Genomic DNA, 11,878 nt, shown 5'->3' with positions numbered 1-11,878 from the left:
ACCTTGACCTTTGATGCACAATAAGTTTTCTGCCACGTTGCAGAAACTCCCTTGTTGAGCAAGGAGCAATAATTTGTGATCATGGGAACAGATGAGCAGGAGGGTCAGAGCCAATGGTTCTGTAAACAGAGATGCCTAACAGGGCCTCTCTCCTGTGAGCAAATTGCTAAATTGCTGAATCAGCTCTCCTCCCATTGGCAGATACCATGCATACACAACGCCCATGAGCTGCTTCTCTGAATGGTAATTGGGGATTGTCTACTGTTCACATGCAGATCACACTTACAAAAATATATATCAACAACGCTGTACAGCATAATAAAGTGGAGCTCTTTTCACACTCTTGTGAGTCTCCCACTTCATTCATCTTTTCTCTGAGATCAAAGGTCTCATATGCTTTGAGCTTTTAAAGACAGCCGCAACATGTCCCATCATTCTAACGATGCATATGATGGTATGATCCAAATCATAAATATTTAGAGAACTAAAAATAACAGTTCTGAAGTTCTACCTTATTATACATCAGATTTGAGAAGATAAGTGCAAATGATAATCACTGAAAGAGCTACATGGAAAAGAACCACACTACAGCAAAGTTTTTGTCACTGTAGGTTATTCCAACTATTTTAGACAATGTATACAATAATAACAATTATTTTTTGAAAAAATACTTTGAAAGACTTAAGAGCTCTCATCCATTTAATGACTGATCATGATTCTAGAAGACCAGTGATGAAGCAGGACATTCACTTCTTGACAGTCAGTCAATGAACATTTATTAACCACCTATTATGTACAAGGCACTGTGCTAAGCGCTGGAAATATAAATAAAAGGGAGGAGGGAGGAATAGTCCCTGCACTAGAGGTGATAAGATGTAGAGTAAAACATTTTCAGATATAACTAATGTGGAAAATTGTTTTGTTTCTTTTTCTTATTTTTGAGGGGGATGGGTTTGAGTAGAAAGAGAGATTATAGAAAGGAAAGATTAAAGCATTTTTTAAATGTACAGAAGAAAATGGATGGAAGACCAAAAAGAATCATTGACAAGCAGGGTGTACTGTCCAGAGTTTTCTCTGTATCTGTGTCTGAGACCTAGCTCCAGCACACACTCACTCAAGTCTCTCTCAAGTCTGCTTATTTCAAGTCCTCTCAGCCCTTATATACCTTAGTAAATTACATCACTACAACACACTGAGTATGTGTCAACTGTAGAACCATTACATCACCATACTAAGTATTAAGTATATGTAAACTAGAGAACCATTATCTCATCAATCACATTGAGTTAATACCCTGCTGTAAGTATCTTTGCTTCAAGCATACTTTTCTCAGAATTCCCCAATATCTTCTGTCTTCTACAGCAAGGTATCTTTGAAAGTTATATGTTGACAACCAGGAGCCATCCACTAATAGAAAGGTTTTATTGAAAACAATAACTGGTGATATTGATATAAAACTATGGTCAAAAGAGGCTCCTAAAGCATGTCAAAATTTCATTCAACTTTGTATGGAAAGTGATTACAACAACACAATATTTCATAGGATTGTACCTGGTTTTATAATCCAAGGAGGAGATCCTACTGGTACTGGAATTGGTGGAGAATCTATCTATGGTGTTCCTTTCAAGAATGAAGTTCACTCAAGATTGCAATTTAATGGGATGGGACTGGTTGCCATGGCAAATGCTGAACCTCAATAATGTCAGTCAGTTTTTCTTTACCTTGAGTCATGCAAATTAACTTAACACTAACTATGCCATTTTTGGAAAGATAACAGGAGACACAGTATACAATATGCTAAGATTGACAGAAGAAATAATGAAGTTAATGAAAAAGAAATCCACATAAAATAAGAAGTTATGAGGTTTTATTTCATCCTTTCGATGACATCATACCAAGAGACAATAAGAAGCCAAAAGAAGGACAAATCAGAAGATGAAGTAAAGAAATTAACAACTAAAGGCACAAAAAATTTTATTTTACTTTCATTTGGAGAAGAAGCTGAAGAGGAAGAAGTAAACCAAATTAGTTAGAGCATAAAGGGAAAAAGCCAAAGTAGTCATGATTTGCTCAAGTTTGATCCACATCTCAGTTCAGTTCCAGTTGTTGAAAGTGAAAAGGGTTCAGATTCAATGATAGGAGATTCAGATGATAATGAAAATGGATGGGAAGAAGATGAAGATGATAGTAATGAAAAGAATCTAATGAAAGAACAAATTGCCAAAAAATTGAAAAAGGATAAACGTGAAAATGTCAAATCTATTAAAAGAGTAGATAAAGAAATAGAGAAGAAATCAACTATCCACAGTGAGGAACTCAAGAAAGAAATCTGACTCCGAAAGCGAGAACTCTTATCTACAAAAAGAAAGAAAGATGACACTTTGGCCAAACAAACAGAAAAGAAAATGGAAGAAAAAGATGATGTTCAGATGGTGCTGCTGCAGAATATCAAAAAGAAAAGAAAAAATATGAAGTTTTAAAGAAGCAACAGTCAAAGAAAGGGTTATCCTGAGAAGAACAGACACTGGCACTGTTGAACCAGTTTAAATCTAAACTCATTCAGGCCATTGCTGAAACTCCTAAATATGAAACTTCTGAAACTGAAGTAGACAATGATGAAGAATAAATGTCCCATGTACTTCAGTTGGAGGATAAAAGCAGAAAGGTAAAATATGCAAACATGTAAGATAAAGATACTTTTAATATCTGTGATCCCCGGAATCCAGTAAATAAGAGAAGAGAAGAAAGCAAAAAGATCTTGTGGGAGAAAAAAAGAAAGAAGATAAAAAGAAAGTATTGTTCACCAAAATTCACTGGTAAAGTGACGGCAATCTAACTGGCCTTATAAAAAGCCATTGTTCCTGAAAGCATCACTTAAGAGTGTAAAAAGAAGTATTTTATGAACCTGTCGTCTGGTTTTGAGACACAATTATCTTTTTATGAATTGTGCAATGAAGTAAGTAAATGATTTGGATGATACTAGATAGTCCACTAACGGCATTTTATATGACTGATTCTGAATTCAAATAGTTTTTATTCCTGTCTGCATGTAACCACTTACACAACATACCAGCTGAATTTTGTCTTTTCAACCCCAAAAGTTGAAATACCTTCAGAAATAAAATCCAAAGAAAGTCATAAAGAAAAGAAACATATAACATGTTGAATTTATTATATATTTTAATGAATCAAGTTATAGTTAATAAAGAGTTTCCTGTAAAATCCTATTTTTCATTTAAACTTTGTGTATAAAAGTGAGTGTATTTTTATTTTATGTTTATTTAATTTTTTAATTTTTTAATTCAATAATTTTATTAAATTTTTTAAAACACTTCTTAACTTGTTATATTGAGCACATCTTAAATAATTCATCCAGTTCCTTAATCATTATTGTTGTTTGATTTTCCTTCTTGAAAAATATCATGATGTCATTATGAAGAAGGGATGTGAATTGTGCATGTGGCCACCTCCAAAACACCTTTATTTTAGAATGATGCTCAGAGCATTAAGAGATCAAATAATTGGCCCAGTGGATATCAGAGATGGGAGCCCAAACTATGCCTTCCTGGTTTTGAAGTCAAATCTCAATTTACTGGGGAATTCTGCCACTTTGAGGGGAGCTTTAGATAAAAAGGTAACACATCTAATCTACAATTTAGAGTCTCAGAGAATTGTTTTGAGTACAGAGTGATGAATGCCTGCCCAGTGTCATAAATCTAGTATGTGTTCTAGGTGAGAGCAGGCTCACATCTTCCTGTTCTGAAACTAGCTTTCTATTCACTTGGGAATTCTTCCTCAATAGGGGAAGGTGGAGGAAACTTTAGATAAGAAGATAGTTAATAAGTAGAGAAATAAAATGTTAACTCAGTTAATAAGAGTAAATAATAAATAAATTGAATGATTTTGACTGGGAATGTGTTCTTTATCTTTTTCTCTCCATGAGAAAAAAAATGTTTTTAAAATAAAATAAAACAACACAACACAATTTTTATATAGATATCTTTTGGGTCTGTGTCACTTTTTTCCCCCTCTTCTTCCCAACTAGAGAGGCATCTCTTATAATCTGTACTTTCTTTGTCAATATCAATATTATGAAAATATATATTGCATGTCTCCGCATATATAATGATATCAAACTTTTTTCTTTTTTTAACAGTATTTTATTTTTTCCAAATACATGCAAAAATAGTTTTCAACATTCATCTTTGCAAAACTTTGTGTTATAAATTTTTCTCCCTTCCTTCCCACCCCCACCAAAAAAAAACACCAAGCAATTTGATATAAGTTAAACATGGCCAACACCTTTTTTAAAGGGAAAAAAATAAAAGTAATTTAACCAACATAGCTGTGGAGTCCAACAGGGTTCCACACCTGTGGCATCCCACCTCAGCAAAGAAAGTAAGGGGAGGTGCAATCTCATATTCCTTCTTTGGGGCCAAGTTTGATCATTAAAATTACATGGCATTCAGTTTCAGTTTTCCAGAAAGGATTTTTTCCTTCTGTTACCATCCTAAATCCAGATTTAAAATTATGTTAGATTCTTTCACACCTGGGAAACCTCTTTTTTATGATTACAAAGAAAACCAACAAACCAAAAAAGTTGAGGTTTTCCCCCCTCTCTTTCAATGTACTTAACAGTAGGCAGAGATCAGCCTCCTGAGAAATGCTGTCTTCACTTGCATTAAATCATCTAAATAGAGTATTAGACAATGTAGAGCTGATTTTTTTTCAAATAGCTTTAATCTTTGTTTCTGCTTTACCTCTAAATCTGAAGAGATGGTATTAGGATTACAAAAGCACAGCAACTAATATAACACTATCTCTTGCTATTCAACTTGTGGGGATAGATCACTACATGTAATCCCTCCCAGAGCAGCCCTTTCTACTTCATAGGGAAGCGTGGGAAACCAAAAAATAAGGAAAGAAACTAAGAAAACACTCTGTACTTTAAAAAAATTTAGTTAGCTCTGCCTACCAAACAACTGTCTGGTGGATTTATCAATTTAAACTATTTGTCAAACCTTATAAACTCATCTATAATGTAGTCCAAATAAGCTCTGATGATTCTGTCATTCCCACTGACTATTCTGGTTCCCAGAGCTCAGGTATGTTTCCTCCTTGTTTTTGAGGTTGTTTTAAAATGTTTCTTGACATCTTTTGGATTTTAATTTCCCAATATCTTTTCCCTTCCAAAGAGATGGTTCTTTAAAACAATAATAAAAAGAATGATAATTCATCAACACATCAACAGCATATTAATTAAGTCCAACATCTCAGACTTCTGCAAAGAAGAGTCACATTCTCCTTTCTCTTCTTTGAGGTGAAATTTGGTAATTAAAATCTCACAGCATTTGATACAAGTGTTTTATTGCTGGTGTTATTGGTGGTTGTGATGTTTTAAAATTTTGGTTATTGTGACTTTATATTGGTTAAAATGTGGTTATGATACACATTGTTTCCATGGTTTTACTTACTTTGTATCCATTCATTTAAGTCTTCCCATGCTTCTCTGTATTCTTCATGTGTGGCTCAGAATGATGAATGATCACCATATAATAAAAAAGCTGGAGATATCTCCAAAAGCAAAACCAAAGTTTATTATACATTTTCATGAGAAGCTGGCGTCCCTCCAGTCAAACAAGCAATTGAAAGGAGGCACTTTTTGGAACAGGTTTTAAATTTAAATAGTCCCTAACGCAAATACTCCTCCCACCACTGACCCTCATCCTCATTGACTGAGGGTCTATTACATTCTAAATTCGAGAACTACCCAGGAAATTGAATGTTGGCCAATAGGTACATAGCTGCCCATATTTGATTGGGGTAAGAAGAAAATGTCTTAGCAGAATAACAGAAAGGGAAAGTGTGTTTATATCTTTGGGTCAATGCCCAAGGACTACTTTCAGTCCTATTCCAACTCTGGGGTAGATGAAGCTTTATTCTGTTGGAATGTTTACAAATTGTTAAGTCATTAGAGTTGATAGAGACAATAATTATCTAATTTAGCATGGTTCAGTATGATTGATCTGATCCTACAAGGAGATGTTTTGGGCCAGAAGAAACAAGGTACTAAGTAGAATTGATAGAAACAATGCTTGTGTTCACACCTTTAGAGAGCTCATACAAGCAAAAAGCTCTTAGGGCCAGAGAGCTCTCTGGGTCAGACACAGAGCACTCTGGGAGAACCAGAAGCCTTCTCTCAGAGGCAAGAAAGATTCATTATAACTTTTACCTTGGTGCTGGCTGGAGGCAGAGGCAGAAGCAAAGGACAAAGCTGCAAGAGCTCTTAGAACCAAGGAGAGAGAGAGGCCTCTAAGAAAACTAACCGGGCTATTTTGAAGGACACAATAAAAGATTTGAACTTTCAGCACCTGGCTGCATTTGGGTGATTATTACTTTCAACTGAAACTAAGGCTGCCTCCAAAAATCCTCCCCAAAAAACCTGCTCCCAGAGAGAATGATCTTATATTTTAAAGACCACCACATTATTCCATTTTTACAACTGTCTTTAAGAGATTTCACTCCATTTCATTCATTCATAGCTCATGGCTTGCTCTTTATCTTTGTCTCTCTGCCTCTGTGTGTTTCTCTCTCTTTTGGTTGGGAAAAGTTGGGAGAGGGAAAATTAAGTGCTGCCCTTCCTTTTAAGCATTCTAGAGATAATGATGAGTAGTTAGGGATGATTCTTTAATGTTCTAAGTTCAAGCCCTCCCTGGTGTGCTTCTTCCAGAGTGAAAATCATTTAGCCAGTTTGTTTTAAATAGCTTTTAGCAGGGAGTATTTGCAGCAAAGCAATAATTCAGTTACAAAAGATCTTTTTTCCCCTTCAAGGGATGCTCAGATAAATTTACAACCATTCTATACTTGGACCTCAATGCAGATGCTGCTGTCAGATAATCCAAGAATATCTCCAGAACACTGATGAGAAAATGAGACGACCAAAATCCTCTGGATTCTTTGAAACATGCAAGGTTACCTTCTGACCAAATTAGGGGAAAGGGATTTTATACATAAAAAAGCTGAGGTCCAGAGAAGGGATTTGAACTTAAGATGCTTAACTTGGATAAAAAAAGATTTGGAAGCAGCTTGATGGTACAGTATATAGAAAACCAGCCCTGAAATCAGGAAGATCAGAGTGCAAATGTGGCCTTAGGCTCTAGTTATGTGACCCTGTGTAATCTTGATTGCTTTCAGCAAAGTGTTGAGGCAGAGAAGGATCATGATATTAGCTTTGAATGGGACTGATTGGATGAAGTATTTCTTGATATTGAGTCACATGACCCTTTTCCCAGAATTGAGACCCTGGAGAGATCATTTGATCTCTGGAGGGATGAACTTTGAACCCTGAGATACAGAAAGTTGCAGGAAGTGACCGTGACCTGTGGGAGGCAGTCAACATTGGTGACCATTGGTCAAGGATGGATACATTCTTTTAATCTATCCAATGAGAAGGCTCGAGTCTTTTGCTTTTAAATCCTGGACAAGCTGGAAGCAGGCCAGGTTCCAGGCACACATGGCACCCAGGTGTGTCTGGGCTTCTCCCTGAAGAGATTAAATAAATGCTTTCTCTTTGTACCTGATGATGTCTCAGATTTAGTTAATTGGGAAGGGGGTCTTGCACCTGACCTGTCCCACACAGCCTCATAGGAGAAATATCTTAAAGATCATAGACTTAGAATTGGAAGGGAATTCAGAGCACATTTAGTCCAACCAGCTCATTTTTTTTGTTGAGGAAATTGAGGGATTATATAATTTGTCTGGGGTCACACTGATACAAAATAAAATTTCAAACTTAGATGTTCTGGTACCAAACCCAAGTCTCTTTTTATAAAATCACATATAAAATAAACTGTAGGTCCTTCTTAATACATAAAAACAAACTCATGGGTACCCAGAGCTGCAGAAAAAACCCAAGTACCAAACTGAATTACCAAGGTTTTTAAGTGAAACCAATATAGCACATTCTCACAATCCCTGCTCTGAGATCATCCAGTTGACAATTCAGTCCTAAGTGGTAAGGGAAGACTTGACAGGTCCCCAATGCTAATAGTATACATTCAAAAGATGTTAAATAAAAAAGTCTTCCAAGGCAAGCTAAGGAGTGATGACAAAGCCAGATTTCAGTATTGAGGCCTCCACCTTCAGGATCTGGGTATTCAGAAGTGGTGATTGGAAGGATCAAGGAAGACCCCTAAGGGCCTTCATGACTCATCTCCTGGAAGGAATGAGATGAAAACTATGTCAGGCTCTTGAGCTGATGACTTTTCTAAGCCTTGAATATTTATTGAGAGTATTAAGGAAGTCTGTTCATCTCTTTCCCTGCAAATATACTATCTTAGGGGGCATGAGGGCCTCACCTGAGGTCTTCCTAGCAGCTCATTCCCAAGTTCTTTGGCTCTGTAATTAGGAAGCTAAGTTTTCCCAGGGAGAGAGCAAAAAGGCCATATGGTACTATGGAAAGACTTTGGAATCAGATCTAAGTTTGAATCTTTGCTCTGACTCTTGTTATCTAGAAATGGGAGAATCAGGATTTTTTTTTTTTTTTTTTTGGAGGCAATTGGGGTTAAATGACTTGCCCAGGGTTACACAACTAGGAAGTGTTAAGTGAATGAGGCCAGATTTGAAGTCAGGTCCTCCTGACTTCAGGGCTGGTACTCTAGAGAATCTGGATTTTTAAAAAAAATTTCAATAGTTGTGATGACTGTGTTAGCACCCAGGATACTTTAGAATCAGCCGGAAACAAGATAAGCAAAAGTCCTTGATCTTTATTCTTTGTGGAAGTGAGAGGAATGGCAACAGAAATCCTGTCAGGAGTCACTCTGGCTTTCTTACTGCACCCTCGAATCCCTCCTCCCAATCTCTTTATACACCAACAGAAGTGGAATAGGCCATTTTCCAAACAAATGCTAATAGAGTATTGTCCAATTGGTAATTAGCCTTAAGTGCTTGCTTGTCTGAACCTCAGGGCATCTGCTCAGTTTTAGCCCATTACAAATAGTATCTTATTTTTCCAAATGATTTGGGGTATGTTACAAAAGAAGCCATGGGCTCCAGGCTCAAAAATATGCCAGCTCCAGGGGTTCTAACCCTTTGGGATCCATAAACAAAAGGATTAAGTGACTTGCCCAGTGTCACCTAGCTAGTAAATGTGGGCTCCTTCTCAGAATTGTGCTTTATTGTCTACATCACAGAAGGTAAAGCTAAATTTCAATTAGAGGTTATTGAAAATACAGATATAAACCCCTCCCCACCCCCACTCCCCACCTTCACCCCCATATGTGTTCAGAGACCTGAAATTTCTCATGGACTTCGGGTTAAGAATCCTTGATTGAGAGCTAAAAGGGACCTGAATTAGTAGGGTAAGGAACCTCTGAGGCTATCTTGACCAACCCATGTCCAGGAAATAAGTTCCTTAATGAATCCCACAGGATGGATACAAGAAATAAAAAGGGAAAAACTATAGATCTGGAATAGGAAGAAATCTCAAAGGCCATCTAGTCTAACCCCCTCATTTTATAAATAAGAAATAAGAAGCCCAGAAAGGAACTGATTTGTCTAAAGTCACATAAGTTGTAAGGGAAATTCAGCATCCCATGATAGAGACAGCATCAGATGTCAATCAGAAAACCTGGGTTCAACCACCTTGACCCTGAATGTGTTTTCAAGCTCTTTGAACTTCTGTAATAGGACTTTGGACTAGACCCCAAGGTCCAATCTATGGTCTTACTTAGTACTAATCATATCTTATATTTTTCTATAATACTGTTAGGGTGACCAGATATACTTTCCATGAATTTCCATATTATAGCAAGCATAAGTCTTACTTCTATGCCCAAAGAGGAAATATCCAAGATCACATAGTTGATAAGGAGCAGAACTGGAATTCTAGCCCTGCTTTTCCCACTACACCAACTGCCATGCCACAGGGCAAGACTAGCCTCAATAAAGACAGGAAGGTAGTGCAGTGGATAAAATGCTGGGCCTGGAGTTGGGAAGAACTGAGATCAAATTCAGCCTCAGACACTCAGTACCTGTTACTTAATTTTGTTTGTTTCAATTTCTTTATCTGTAAAATAAGTCAGGAAAGAAAATGGCAAACCACTCCAGTATTTTTGCCAAGAAAATCCCCAAATGGAGTGATGAAAAGTTAGAAATGGCTGAAAGAACCGAAGAAACAAATCTGACAAATGTGTATATTCAGGATGTATTGAAGAAGTGACTAGAATTTCAGAAGACCTGTGTAGAAAGAAGACTATTGTATACCACCTCAGAGGAGAAGAGGGCCTGAATTATGATGGTATAAATGGAAAAGATGGAAAAAGGAATACTAGGAAAGAACTGAAACGATTGGGTAACTTGCTTGACCCAAGAAGGCTTCTACTTGGTCCAAGAAATCATCATTAGCTTAGAATCCCTTCTCTGGATATAGGAGGCTTAGTCCAACCTTGTGTTGCTTTACTCCTGCCTGCTCCTGGCTTGTACAAGTTCCTGCTGCTGCTCCTGACTTGGATCCTTCTACCTCTTTTTCCTGCTTTCTCTGCAACCATGTGATCCCTTCCTCTTTTGGTGGTTTGGATTCCTGAATTAACAAGTCTCCCTAAGAGAGGCTTCAAGCCTGAGATAGAATTTCAGATACCTAGAATTCTGGGAAAACATGAAGAAAATCCAAGAGGAGTCCCATCAAAATCTTACTAGAAACATCTTATACACATACAAAAGAAGCTATGTAAAATATATAAACATATTTAAATTAGAATTCATGTTAAAAAAATATATATTTAATTAATACAAAAAGGAAATGAAGAGTAATGAATTTGTAAATCTACTAAGAAAGTACTTAAAACAGTTGAGGAATAATTAAAAAAACAAGGGAAATGGGAGAATCAGGATTTAAAAAAAAAATTCCTCGATAGTATTTTATTTTTCCAAATACATGTAAAAATAGTTTTCAATATTCATTTTTGTAAGACTTTGTGTTCCACATTTTTTCCCTCCCTACCTTTCCCACCTCCCTAAGCCAGCAAGCAATCTAATATAGGTTAAATGTGTACAGTCCTTTTAAACATATTTCCATATTTGTCATATTGTGCCAGAAAAATCATACCAAAAATGAAAAAAAATCCCATTAGAAAGAAAAAAACAAACAAAAAAATGAAAATATTATGCTTTGATCCACATTCAGTCTCCATAGTTCTCTCTCTGGACATGGATGTCATTTTCCATCAAGTCTATTGGATTATTCCCAAGTCAGTTGCCTTGAATCACTGCATTGTTGAGAAGAGCCAAGTTTATCACAGTTAATCATTACATGGATCTGGTAATCTTGAAGGCTACCTATAACAAAAAGGGAGTTAAACCTTAGAGAATTACAAAAATAAATTGGTTTACCTATAATGAACTAGTATTAATAATTGAAATGGCTTATTGGAATTCAAATAAATGTCTCTTCAGACAGCAGCCATGTCAATTTAAAAAAACCATCCTCCAAAATGGAATTAAATACTTCAATAAATACAAATGTTTGAAATTCACCTATTGAAAGGAATTAAAATAATTTCATATTTAAGCTAATACCAATAAAATAACAAGAATAGAATAAAATCACATTGAGATTTTGATGGGGAAAATAAATTTGGACAAATAAATAAATAGGATACTAAAACAAACAAACAAAAAAAACAAAACCCAAACACTTGATATAAGTGGTCATAATGAAGTGTTGAATCCTGCTTCAGACATTAACTTTGTGGTCTTGGCCAAGTCAGTTAACCTGTTTCCTCACTTATAATATGAAGGGGCTAGACTTGAAGATCTTAAAAATTTATTTTAGCTCCACAGTTATAATTTTCTAACACTAAGACATACTACAAAATATTAT

The 11,878-nt window shown here is 36.0% G+C and overlaps 1 pseudogene; it reads left to right on the top strand.

Moving 5' to 3' along the window:
- Positions 1 to 1,376: 1,376 nt before the first annotated feature.
- LOC127537995 (spliceosome-associated protein CWC27 homolog) lies at positions 1,377 to 2,523 on the top strand (annotated as a pseudogene).
- The last annotated feature ends 9,355 nt before the right edge of the window (positions 2,524 to 11,878 follow it).

Source organism: Antechinus flavipes, chromosome 5, assembly GCF_016432865.1.
Source record: "Antechinus flavipes isolate AdamAnt ecotype Samford, QLD, Australia chromosome 5, AdamAnt_v2, whole genome shotgun sequence".
NCBI classification, from domain to species: domain Eukaryota; kingdom Metazoa; phylum Chordata; class Mammalia; order Dasyuromorphia; family Dasyuridae; genus Antechinus; species Antechinus flavipes.
Note: the sequence above shows the minus strand (reverse complement) of the source record. Positions and strands in the feature narration are given on the sequence as shown.